Here is a 14410-nt window from a genome sequence, read left to right on the forward strand (position 1 = left end):
AGGGTTGTGTGTCATTCAGAATTTCATTTCCCCCCCCTTGATGAGAATTATCGTCAGTGAGTGTTCTCCAGCAATCTCTGTTTTTACAGTTATACGGTAGGGGGCACTATAATGGCTCTTCTGAAACAGGACAGCATCTCTGGATGCAAAAAATAGGGAAGAACAGGACGTGTAAATTAGAAGGAGGCGATAGCTCCATCTATACACAAATAAGCTATCGGGATCTTCAAACATTCATCATATAAATCAACACAACAACAAAAACAATATTCTAGGGACCATGAACGTTTTGTGAATATGATAAAAAATGCAATAAAAACCTGTGCAAGTCCATTCGTGAAATTTTCTTACTACTAAATATTCTAGGGTCAACTGTTAGTGGCATTATAACAAAGTAGAAGCAATTGCGGACAACAGCAACGCAGCCACGATGTGGTAGAATATCAGAGAGGGGTCAGCAAATACTGAGGTGAACAGTGCACAGTTTTTAACTTTCTGCAAAACCATTAGCTACAGACCTCCAAACTTTGTGTGGCCTTCAGATAAGCTCAAGAACAGTGTGTAGAGAGCTTCATGGAAAGGGTTTCCGTGGCCAAGCAGCTGCCTCCAAGCCTTACATCACCAAGTGCAATGCAAAGTGCCAGATGCAGTGGTGTAAAGTACGCCACCACTGGACTCTAGAGCAGTGGAGACGTGTTCTCTGGAGTTACGAATCACGTGCCTCTGTCTGGCAATCCAATGGATGAGTCCGGGTTTGGCAGTTGCCTGGTGAACGATACTTTCCTGACTGCATTGTGCCAAGAGTAAAGTTTGGTGGAGGCAGGGTTATGGTGTGTGTTTTTTTTCAGGTGTTGGGCTTGGCCCCTTAGTTCTAGAAAAATGAATTCTTAATGCTTCAGCATATCATAACATTTTGGACAATTTCATTATCCCAACTTTGTTGGAACAATTTGGGGAAGTCCCCTTCCTGTTCTAACATTACTGTACACCAGTGCACAAAGCAAGGTCCATAAAGACATGAATAAGTGAGTTTCGTGAAGAGGAACTTGACTAGCCTGCACAGAGTTCTGACCTCAACCAGACAGAAACATTTGGGATGAATTAGAGCCGAGATGCAAAGGGTGGGCCAACTTCATATTAAACGCTACAGATTAAGAATAAATGTCATAAAGTAAAATACATTAAGCCGGCAACACAGCCGTCTCACTATTTGTTATGCATTAAAAAAAGCATAAAAAACTTTCAGCTCTTTGTACCATCCAACAATATTGCTATTATTCTGATTTACACTGTCCTTTCTCTTTTTTCCCTTTTATTCTCTCTTTCTTTTTTCTTTCTTTTTTCTTTCTTTCTCCTGGAGTGTCTTTCAATCATAGTGGTAAAGGGAAAGTGTAAGAGAGACGAGTGAAGGCTCCTTGGAATGTCGATCCATCATCAGTAGGACGGGTCTCTACTGAGCTCAGTCACGCTGTAATTTCTCCGTTTCTATTGAGACGCTCAGCACTCCCCCTGTGTCCTATTGACAACGAAAATGGCTTTGCCAACCTGACTGACAACTTTGTCTACCTGACAGAAAGCATAAAGCAGAGGCACAGAGATTAGACCAATAGAGCTGTGGAGATTACCCTCTCCCATTATGGTAAATCATATCAGATTGAGTCATTGTGATAATGCACAAGTGTGTGTGTGTGTGTGTGTGTGTGTGTGTGTGTGTGTGTGTGTGTGTGTGTGTGTGTGTGTGTGTGTGTGTGTGTGTGTGTGTGTATGCAAGTTGTTTTCCCTTAAAGTAGTTTGTCTGTGCTGTCTTTTTCTCCTCTCGCTGTTCAGTATTTATTTGCTCGACCAATTTGAAAACCAATTTGTCTGAGAAGAGACACCATTCTGTGGATATTTCTTTTCACATATAAGGAACCTTCTTTCATCTTTAAAATGAATGCATAGATTATATGATAATTATTCTCAGTTACTACATATTTGGTTTAGATATCCTCTGTTCACCCTATCCTTTAAAATAAAAGGAAGACTGCAACTAATAATACTTAAGAAAGAAGAAAGAAACAAGATTGAATCCATAATGGATGGATGGATGGATGGATGGATGGATGGCTGGATGGGCTGAATAACGAATGTCTAAATGATCTCAGAGCTCATGTGAACATCATGGCAATATCTGATGTAATTTAGATAAAGTGACACTCTGTTCTTTCACAAAAGTCCCAGCAGTATTTTTTTTTTTTTTTTTTTTTTTACTTAACAAAAAGCTGAGAAAGTGTTATTTTGAGATTATTTATGCACAATGAACTCTGAAGGGACCTCAGCCCATTCTGTTTGTGCATGTTTGTGCATGTGTTCCAAATTCCTAAACCTAATTAACCCTAACCCTTTACTTTAAAGGAACAGTTCACCAAAAAAGAATTATAAAACCATTGTAAAACTTACACACATGTGGTTCCAAAAACATATGACTTGTGTGTGTGTGTGTGTGTGTGTGTGTGTGTGTGTGTGTGTGTGTGTGTGTGTGTGTGTGTGTGTGTGTGTGTGTGTGTGTATATATATATACAAAAATTTTCCTCAAACCAAAATGCACCTATATCACTGTTCGTGAATTATTATATTTGATATGAACACACTACCTGATGCATGTATCTTTTCTTTCTTGCTTTAGGCCAGCTAGGGAACAGAAAGAGATGAAGCCCACTTTTTATTTCTTCAACCAGTCTTCAATCCACAGAGGGCTCATTGCCACGGGAGGAGTAGGGGTGACTTGTGTAAAGCAGGTGAAGGTAACTTGCTTTTGGCTCATCCATCTGGAAACACGAAAATTAGTGTTTCTATTGTTGCCTAACGTGAGCCTGGTTTGGCAGGGCTGTGAACCACAAAATGGTGAGTAGTAGACCACTACAAAACCTAATTGTCTGCTATAATAAAAAATACATATCTTCTCAATGACACATTAGTTTATGAGTAAAAAAGGGTAAACAGTGTTTGAGTTAATCAATTGTTGGTTTAAAATAAATACTATTTTTACCTATTTTATAAAGCTGTCAATTAATACAAATAAAAGCTCAAGCGTGGCTTAAGTGTCAAATATCTTTAGTCTGTCCAGCCATAACTCTGACATCAACATTAACATTTTCCATATTAATTAAATGATGTCGGCCCTGCCTAGAAGCAGTTCAACATTCAATTAATTGCTTTCAGAGGCAGGGAGGAAGGTAGAGGAGAGTATGGATTAGTTTAACAGGAAAAGAAAATTACAATTTCCATACATTTTCTATATTTTCCATAGTTGTACTGTTTTATGAAGTGGTTTACAAAACAGAACTTTGCTATTTACATCACTTCTGAGATACTGTAATGACCCATCGATTAAATATACAATAGTTATTACAGTTAATTGAGCAAACCAAACATTTCTAAAGAATGATGATGATGATGATGATGATGATAATTTAGCACAAGACAAAGTGCTTGAAATGATTTGTGTCTTTTAGATGCACTGGATGCTTTATTCCAAAGCAATGCTAATAACCTAACAACAACAACCACAACATGTTCAGTGTCTTGCCCTCTCATCCAGACACAGGTCCATACGGGAAATCAAACCAAATATCCTTTTACAATTCTACTGTTTAAAAGGTCCAGGTCAAGTCTTTGGTTTGTTAAAAGCGTCCTGTTTTTTTTTTTTTTTATTCTTTGTGATCAATATGATCAGAGGCAGATATACATAAATTAATAAATAAACATCCAAACATGAAATACAAGAAAACTAAGGAAAAGTATGGCATCAGACCCATGATGCAACAAGAAAGCAACTGAGACAGTCTATTTATGTGATGCAGCACCTTTGTGGTAACAGAGAGCTCGTCGGCTGAAAGTCGAGAAAGTTAAAAACGACCGGGTTGTCATTGGGGCTCCTCAAGAAAGCATGGGGACTTTTCTGTACAATTTAAAAAAAGCATTACTTTTTTTCTTTTCTACTTTTTATGATTTTCATTTATTTCTTTTTTTCATAAGTTGAGTCCTGCAAGGACTGCAATGATTGCGCCACTGCAAATGCAAGCATTTTTTTTTTTTAAATCATTCTGATATTCCATTTTATCTATGTTCTGTAAAGTACAAACAAAAATGCTGTGGCAAGCTCCCAACATTCTCTTTGAAGAGAGGATTTTTGGGGGAAAGGGGCGTGTCTATTAAGCCAGATGTAAACCTCGTACACGAGGGTATGCGCACAGGCGAATGCACAGCCTTACAAAGTATACTTCTTTTGACTCGTAGACCTATACAGGGGTACTCAGCTCCACCAAAGTCCCGCCTCTTTGCCCATTTTCAGTTATCCGGGTGTGACACACTGCCAAGATGGCAACGGTAAGCTTGACCCTACTTTATGCTTCAAAACTGCTGTTCAGAATCCTATGGATGATGTAACGGACACTTCGTCCATATAGTGTATGGTTACAACCCATTTTAATGCTGCAAAACAAACAACAGAAGGTCCTTTATGTTTTCTCCACTGTCACACAGGCCACTTTTCAGGTATACTGAAAATGTATTTAAAGGTGTTATGAACTGGCTTTTTTTCTCTTTTTTTTACTGTTGTTTGAGGTCAACTAATGACGTTTGTGTGTTTTTTACATTCAAAAACATATTTTCTACAATGGTTTTGAGGCTCTCTCCTGAACGCTGGATTTTTGTGGGCGTGAAGCACTGGAGACTTGGAAGTAAACGCCCACAGCTAGGATTGGATTAGATTTGCATATTTAATGAGCTTCAGCTCCGCTGTCATATCTAGCCCCCAGGTCACATGAGGGAGAGATTATTTTGAAAGTGGCAACTGCAACATGTCTTTATCAAACAAACACAATGATTTATTTCTCATCCACTCGCGATTGTATTACATTGGTCCCACACGATCGGTGGATATTATAAGTGCGAACCACGCATGCTCACACACATGCACACATGCGCGCCCAGATCAAGAAAGAATTTCTGCCAACGGATGTACGTTTTGGTTTGGTACAGCCCTGGGACTAGTACTATTACACATAAAAAAGGCGTTTTACTCACGTAAGTTTGTTGCACCATTCCTGTCGGATCCAATATAGAAGGAACAACATTGTGTCTGCAAATCCAGCACCTGAGACTTGTTTACAAACGATTCCGCAGTGAAATGAAGCGAACACACAAACGAACACACAAAAGTGACTGTATTCTTCCACAACATCTTGCTATCTTCTTTCACATGTTTATTGCTGCTGGCCGGTGCTTCGTAGCGCTATGATATAAGAATGAAGCTCACGATCATTTTCTGGGCCTGGTGTCTATAAAAGCTTTTCTTTGACTAAAAAGGAAGTTTTCAGCTCTGAAACTTACAGGCTAATCTTATATTATCATGACCCTTTATGTATCAAAGGCTCAAGGGAAAGTTGATTCCTCAATTCATCACCCCTTTAAGAGTTTGAACGTAAATGTCCATCACTGAAACTCTTTGGAATCAGGACATATTTATCTATTTTACAGTGGAAACAATGTGACACGAGTAGGTTAGCAATTTGAAATTTGCTAGAGCTGCATGTGAAATGTAATCAGTCAGCATTTACTAAGTAATGTGGCATGGCTGTCACGCCAGCATCGGCTTTTCCCCTCTGTCTGTTTTCCCTCAGAGGATACAATGTGAATACGCTTCTCTAAAAGAGGATGTTGACATGCATCAGGCGAACAGTGTCAGAATGTTCAACGCTCAGGTTCTGCACAGCAGTCTCGGAGTTATTTGCAGTTTATGCAGTTTTGCCTCTTTTTTTTGTCATCACAATGCGATAATTAGAGGATAAATCCCACGGCTGCAATATTTGAAGCTCTCTGAATAAAGAATATTCCACGTTCAAAAGAGCACTGACTAGCATATTTAAGAATCTAAAAGGTAGGTTGAAAGAAGAGAGATAGAGGTAGTCTAAGAATCTAAATGAGCAGCCTCTTGCTTAAACTTTTCAAGCATAAAGGGGTCATTCTTAAACTTACTTGATACCCCACTTTTGTTCTTAATTTTGTTATTTGATTTCTTGAATGAACAAGAGTTGTAACATAGGTCGCAATAACACTGGTGACAAATTGTAAAGATTTTGCAAATCTTCCACACGTACATTAAACAACATATCACTAACGACACATTTTAGCTGTGACTTCAATATATTGTGTAGTAGGGATGTCAGAAGTGCCGGTACTGAAATGTTGAAAATGTGATGATTTCATGACACCCACTAATAGGCAGCTGCTTTGAGTCGCTTCTGTGTTTATCTAAGCGCATGGCTCCAGACTGTACCTGGATATATATTAGTGCCTGTGAATATTAAACCAGCACATGCTTGAAACTCGCTGTCTTTTTAGCCTCTGCTGTGTCACTATATGAGGACATGAATGCATTCATTTCATCCCCAGAGCCACTCTGGAGTCACTTCATGAGCATTTACCGTTTCATTTGAGAAAACTATCATCACATCATGAACACACAGATCTGGAAAAAAATAAAAGACCACTTAACATTGATTTCTCAATGTTAAGTGGTCTCTTAATCTTTTCCAGAGCTGTATTTCTGTTAAACTAAACTTTTATTTTGACTGGTTACCGTGAAGTATTACCATCTCAATGCAATACTAATACTAATACTACTATTAATAATTATTATTATTATTATGCCTAGAAAGTTGCTTATTTTTAACATGATATTTTTATTAAAATTAAAATAAATACTTTTAAACAGTCTGTAGCTTTCAAATGTTTATATGACACATTTACTTATAATGACTATCATAAAAAACCGATAACTGTAAAATATTAATGGTTGGCCTGTACCGACTACTGGAATTTTATTATTGTGACATCCCTAGTGTGTAGTGTATAATGTATATAGTGATCTTTCTGTCTCTCAGTCAATATCAGCTCTTTCCGTTTTCCCCACAAAGTTTATTTAGTGAAGTAATTTTCACAATAAGTAAGAAAATTACTAGTTTGGTACATCCATACACAATTTGGTACAACATTTGGTATCCATATTTAGTCACACTTTAGAATAGGGTCCAATTCTCACTATTCAAAAAAGTTATTTACTGAAGGCTATGAGCGCTAGGAAATTTTTTTATTAAAGTATTTCACAATATGTACAGATTCATTACATTAATCTGATGAAATCGGCTACGTAAAAGTTTCTTGTTCCCTCATGTTGACAGTTACTAATTATTACATTACATAAATCATGTAAATTATAAGTATTTCAAATCTGTATCTGTATTTCAAAATGGCAAAATTAGATTTTTTTATTTTATTCGTTTGGTCGTTTAACATTTCTATCGTAAAACAGCTGTCAAAAAATGAAATGAGTTAAGCTACTTATGTCTCGCACTTTATGACTGAGCAGATCTTGGAGCTGTGCAATATTTTTGCAGCACTAAAGAAGTGTTAATACTATATTTGTCAATTATTCCACGACATGTATTATATACAACTCGGAAAAATAGTGATGTCCAGACCTCGGTTACCTCATAGATACGGCTATAAGTGTGACACTAACCAAATCATACCAGGAAGGGGGAAAAAAACAGATGCATAATTGCATTAAACATTAAAAAAATTGAAGAAATGAACTATTGTTGAAATATAGAAATCCTCTGCACAATTTAAGCAATATGCAATACTTTAACTCTTTCCGTGCCAATCCATGTTTTCACTGTTGTATGACAGGGGCAATATTACATACTATTACACTATCTCCAAATCAAAACACAGGAGAAAAAAGAAGCAGAAACATGTGATAGAAGAATTGCTTACACACAACATTAGACAAATTTAGGATGGGTTCGATAGGAGCCTAAACATTCAGTCATGTCAATCATCATTATTAGCGTACATAAGCAGCAGTCACTGCGCCATCCCAGCAACAATTCTTTCAACATCCCCCCCCCCCCCTCCTCTCCTATTCATCTGATCTATTTATTTTATTCTTTCTCTGCTCAGAACTCAAGCCGCGCATCAGGGTTCAAGCCTCCTTCAAGGAAACCAAGCCAAGTTTGTTTACCATTAACTATTAAGCTGAGTAGGCAGGTGAACTCATGAAACAGCATGTAAACCAAAACTTCCTAATGTTACTGAATGAAACGTCGAACAAACAAAGAGGTACAGGACTGTGTACGTTTTGGGATGTTGATGGACTGGATCTACTCACCTCTGTTTTGATCATCATTCAGAATCCGATCCAGAAGTAGACTTTTACAAAAATGCAATTTTCTCAACTTTCAGTTCAAAATGTTGCATTATTATTGTTTATTTTTTTACCTTTTGAGGTTGACAAAGTTGCCAGCAATCTCACCTCATTTTTATTTCTTTTGAAAGTCAAATACTGACACAATCCATGTGAGTATCCCCACCATCAACTCAAAAAAAGTAGGCTAGTACTATTCATGTAGGCTAGTTTGCATCGTTTTGAGACACGGTGTGGAATAATCCTGGAATAATTCATCTCAGAAGAAAAGCTGTTTATTTCTAAGTTTACTCTGTTAGTGTCAGTGAATATTAAATAACAGAAGACAGTTTAAATGTGAATCCTGCTGCAACATAAAATGTCATATACGTAAGATTGTTCAGACACAATTTCTTTGGCCTGTTTTGGGTAGATTATGGAGGTAAAATAGCCTAGTGTCACATCAATAAAGCTTTTGTTCACAAATTTCTGCTCAGATGTAATAAATACAGTAGCCTACCATCAAATGTTTTTCTTCCATTCAAAATGTTTTTTATATATATAATATTATATGAGTATATATATATATATATATATATATATATATATATATATATATATATATATATATATATATATATTCATCTATTTTTATTGTGAAAAGCGAACAGCATGAGTAAGAAAAAACACATCATAAGATGTGCATGTAGTGTGTCAGACATGATTTTGACCACTTAATTATGCTTTGTTTTGTAGAACGCCTTTCTTTTAAGCAAATTTTGTTTTTTTATAAGTTGTATCTAATTTTAATTAATGTTTTATTAGCCAATTGCATGGATTTAATAAATAAGAAGCAAATATAGCTATGCCGTCCTTCAGAGAGTTTAAACCTAGACTCCTTTGTTTCTTTTGATTTATTTTATGTTCAGATATTCATACAACTAAATATTCTGAGGGGCCATGAATGTTTTGTGAAAATGATCACAAATGCTGGCAATTTGCTGGCAACAAAAAGCAAGGAGCAAAATACATTTTTTAATGTTGCTCGACTAGCCTTTACTAAATTGTTATTAGATTTGATGGAATAAAAAATATTCACAAAAAACAATTTATTGAAGGAAGACACTAGGCTCAGCCCCTGATGTTGAAGCAGTCTAGTCACGTTGGTGGTCCTTGGGTCTAAATGTGTGCTTGCTTAATGAGACACACTCTGCTGTGCCACTCAAATATTTGAGCTAACCTTTAATCTTAGTAAGACAGGTGTTATCTTCACATTACTTGAACACTGCAACATACTTCTGATGAGTTATATGTGTGTAGACTATGTGAAAGCCACTATGGTTTGAAGAACACAGAACACTGTGCTTGTGATTAATACCGCCTTAATTAAAATCAACTCAAAGTCATTGAATCAGAATGCAAGCAAACAGACCGAGACAGAAAAGAAGAAACCATAAGACAGTGTCTTGTTGGCCTGCTACAGACAGCCGGCGTCCTGTCATTTCTTCAACCAACTTGCGGATTTGATCATGATGTGAGAGGATTTTAAGAAGCGATGCTTAGACGCCGATATTGAAATTCTCTCCTTGTATCTTGTCATTCACTAATTTGGTTTGGCTCACATAAGCGGTAATGGTGAGGAACTCAAGGCCAACAGCTGCTGAAAGCAGTTGTTTAATGCTCACCTAACTGCATTACTGCAAAACAGACACACAAATATACGCATACTACAGCTGTTGTGTTGTGGCTGATTTAGGTTTTTGTTTTTTTTACAATGTGGCCGCTGAATTCAAATGAGATCTAGGACTCTTGTAGCATTTGCATTACTGTAAACTGTTCTTTAGGGGGACTTGTCAGAAACTGTGGACAGCTTTAGTGATATGAAATATAAAAATGTTAAGGTGTTAATATTGGCTTCTGAGGGAACATATAATAAATGTTGCTGTCAGCAAAAGCAAAAACTAAACCATGTCACAAAAACCTGAAAAAAATAAATCTAGATAATTCATCAGAAGTTTCACTAATTCATTGTGGCATGTTATTATCCTGCATTAAAACACACTGTGCAATAAACACTGACGAGACAGCCAGTAATGGGAACTAAAACGAACAAAAATATACAAATGTATGAATAACAATAAGCATACTATTTAAAAAAAAAAAGTGTGAGGTTTCATTTATTTGATAAAAAAATACATAGTACCATAATGCAATATTAATACAATACTACAATATTAAAATAAAGCTTTCTATGTTAAAATATTTTAAAAACTGATTTATTGCTGTGATGGCAAAACTGGGTTTCCAGCAGCAATTTTTCATAAATTAATGTGAAATCTAGGGCCGTATTCACAAAACATCTTAAGGCTAAAAGTATCTCCTAACTTGCCAATTTAGGAGAAACTCTTAAAATATTGGGCGTGTCAATCCTAATTGTAGGATTTCTACATTTTTGCTCCAAGAGTATTTCACAAAGCATTTTAGAACAAAAACTAGCTCCTAAATCCATGAAATGCTAGGAGTAGTCAAGAGGACTCCTAAGTCACCGAGACCAAATCACAAACAACCCTAATGGCTGTTGCTGCAATTCGCTCAAAGACACTATACAACATTGAGGCAATAGTGATATTTTATTTTTGTATATTTAATAAAAATAAGTAAACGTCAGATTTTTTTTTTTTTTTTTTTTTTTACAAATTATTGAATGAAGTAAAACAATATCACCGTATTTGACGTGCTGTCCGAAGCGATCGAGGGCTCCGAACTCGGAATTTAGCCCAAACCCAGAGTTCTGCACCGTATCACAGACTGAGAGTGAGGACGGGATGGCGGAGGGATCCAAAAAACTGTGAACACTAAGATTAGGTGAGTCAGCTCTCGGCTGTGTATATACGTCCTGCCTCTCACGCTGATTAGACTGAACTTGCTCTTCACAAATTTGGTTTATAAAAAACTATTTGCGCTTGAATTCTGCAATCTCTTGAGATGCAGACATGTAAGAGACACTTAGCCTACTTTTTAAAATCTTTATCTTTTAAAAATCTTTTATTTTTATTTGAAAATCTTTATTTGAAAATGGCGATATACTTATTTTAAACATTTTATTTGATACTTCTATAATTAAACCACTATAGAGACTCCTCCCCTATCAGCCAATCACTGTGGTCATAGTTTTTTAAGCGTGATAACATCATCCATAGCAATGAGTTCAACCCAGCCCTTTTTCTTAGCTTACGACTTCTCTCTATTCCTTAGTACAATTTGCATTCGGCAGCTTTGTGAATAGGTTTTAAAGGGATACTCCACCGCTTTTTCATATTAAACTATGTTATTCCCTTAACTAAAACGAGTTGATACATACCTCTCTCATCTCAGTGTGTGCACTTAATCTCTCTGACGCGCAGTGATGATCTGATAACATTTAGCTTAGCCCACTAAGCCCAGTTCATTCACTATGGAACCATACAGAGATCAAGTTAGAAGTACCAAACACCTCCACGTTTCCCCTATTTAAATACAGTTACATGAGTAGTTGAACGATCAAGTATGGTGACAAAATAAAACGTGGCGCATTTCTAATCGGATTAAAAAGGAGAACTATAATGTATGGCGGATTAGCACTTCTGAGAGTACTTCGGCTCGGCGAAGTAAAAAGTCCCGGCCAAAACATCTTCCCTCACATCTCCCTATTGACAGAAATGAGAGAGTGAGGGGGAGGTGTGAGGAAAGATGTTTCGGCCGGGACTTTTTACTGCGCCGAGTCGAAGTACTCTCAGAAGTGCTAATCCGCCATACATTATAGTTTTATTTTTATCATCTATGACATCATACGTTTTTTTGTCATCATACTTGATCGTTCAACTATTCGTGTAACTGTATTTTAATAGGGAAAAGATGGAGGTGTTTGGTCGCTTCTAACTTGATCTCTGTTTGGTTCCATAGTGAATGAACTGGGCTTAGTGGGCTAAGCTAAATGCTATCAGATCATCACTGCGCATCAGAGAGATTAAGTGCACGCACTGAGACGAAAGAGGCATGTATAAACTCGTTTTAGTTAAGGGAATAACATAGTTTAATATGAAAAAGTGGTGAAGTAAGCCTTTAAGAGAAAACTTGTAACTAAAAACTTTTACTGCCATTTAGGAGAACTCTTGTTCTCGGTTGAATACGGTGAATATGGACCATGGTCTTCAATACAATCTTTGAACAAACACAAAATCCAAAATGCATACCGCTTTGATTTGAAGTCTATGATTTTTACTCTCTGCTTCATCTTCATGTTCTCACAAATGGGCCGAGCAATATCCTCTTCCAAAACAATGGATGGCACTACAGGGCAATAACGTAATCAGTACTGAAATTTAAAAAATGTGACGAAGCTGGACCCAAGATTATGGGGTGCATTCAAAAAAAACCTATCAGGAATTGACTTTGCATGTAGCGTTTGCACACAAAGGTACATCCTAATTTCAGAAGCTCAGTCATCTGCAGCAGAATAGAGCAAGCTTTGGTGAAAACGAAGATAAAAACTAAATATTTAATTACTTCAATAGTCATTTCTAGCTAGAAATGACACAACAAGTGGAAAACATTGGTGAAAAACATACTTTTACACTCAAACTGACACCAATCACAGCAATCACATTCTTTTTCTAGCTCAACTGTCACTGGATGGAATGCACAGGATTGCGGGATATCAAAGACAGTGAAGGATACATCAATTCAGCCTTCAAAAACTGATCAGATGAAGGTATCTCTGACATGTCTTGATGCCTCCCTACCTTGGAATGCATCCTCCGAAGGCAGCATTTTTCAGTTTTCGGATGCAGCCGCGGTGTGTTCCATTTGCCCTCGGACACGTGCCCCAGTAGGAACTTTGAACTGGAATGCTGCCTCAAGAAGGATTCGCAACTGGAGAACTCAAGGGAAGTGCAGCAAACTCTCCTTCACAATCCAGTATGGCTCAGCACATCAACTATGGTGAAAGAGAAATACAACATTGTTTATTAGCACTTCTGGTTTTGTCTGCGTCTCAAACTCAAATGTCCACAATCCTTCCAACCTCTATTTGTGGACTATTATGCTAATTGGCATTATGTGAAAAAAAACATTTTTTGAATGTGTTTGTATTCCAAAAGATCAAGCACAACAAAGGTTTCGACTTGACGCATCCATCTTAGTTTTATGACTTGTTTACTGGAACACGGTCGGTGGGACGTCATTCCCGTCATTCATCTGCTCTGACATTCCTCTTTCTAGGTCAACGGAATGGAGCATTATCACCAATTACTCTTTACATAAATCCTAACGTTACTGTTGCATTGCTGCTAAGTTTCAGACAGGATATTGATTTAAATCTGCGATTTTCTATAAAAAAAATAAAAAAATTAAAAAAATTTTTTTATATATATATAGGGGCTATGATACAAACTTCAAAATCAAGCTATCAATCAAAAAATTAATTTATGGAACAAGATTTTAAACAAAAATTAATTCATATCCAGATGGGCAAAAGCATGGCAGTCTCATAGCATACATTTAGCAATTCTTGTGATATTGTTAAGGATGTGAAGAAGCCTAATATTAATGAGATGATTAAATTACTGTGCAGAATTTGTTAAAACGCAGTGAAATGTAAGGCAAGAGCCAGCATCACTTGGTCTGTATCGTCTACAACTGAAAAAATAAATAGATAAAAGAGGCTTAAGGACAGACCGCATAAGGGTATTTTTTTTCACAGTGTAGAATGAAAGCGATAGCTCAATACAGAAGCTCAAATATTAAGGCTTATCGGATTCCTATCAGTTCAAATAAGTGGGAAGATATGGTGCATAAAACCAGTTTGTTTAGGATGTGGTCTCCTCACTCCAGCCCTGATCAGAACTCAGGTAATAACATGACAGCCAGAGACACAAGTAGAATTGGAATCGTGCCTCAACCCTTTTTGATCTGCTCCTTCATAAAACTTTTAGAAGTCTTTCTTTAAAGCTTGGCAGGAGGGGAGGAACACAGCTTCAGCACTGCGCTCTCATACCTCGCCCGCTTATATAGACGATTCAAAGCGTTGTCAATTTCATGTCTGTTCATGTAAAAGCACATAAACAAGATTTACTGCCTCATTAAGAGTGAAGTGTGATGTACCTTTGAAATTACAGGCTGCACATTACAATCGAGAACAAG

General features: G+C 36.8%; 1 long non-coding RNA gene across 2 annotated transcripts in view; it reads right to left on the reverse strand.

Moving 5' to 3' along the window:
* The window catches only part of LOC137056242 (uncharacterized), a 353174-nt gene that overhangs the window by 163467 nt on the left and 175297 nt on the right, over positions 1–14410 (reverse strand). Inside the window, exons 2-3 of one of the 2 annotated variants that reach the window (XR_010900253.1) lie at positions 13012–13205; positions 2640–2807 (exon numbers count right to left, since the gene is read on the reverse strand). This is a non-coding gene — a long non-coding RNA (uncharacterized lncRNA). Of the gene's footprint in view, positions 1–2639; positions 2808–13011; positions 13206–14410 lie in introns of those variants that run through there. The other variant, XR_010900252.1, reaches the window with a different exon arrangement.

This window comes from Pseudorasbora parva, chromosome 21 (genome assembly GCF_024679245.1).
Source record: "Pseudorasbora parva isolate DD20220531a chromosome 21, ASM2467924v1, whole genome shotgun sequence".
NCBI lineage: Eukaryota > Metazoa > Chordata > Actinopteri > Cypriniformes > Gobionidae > Pseudorasbora > Pseudorasbora parva.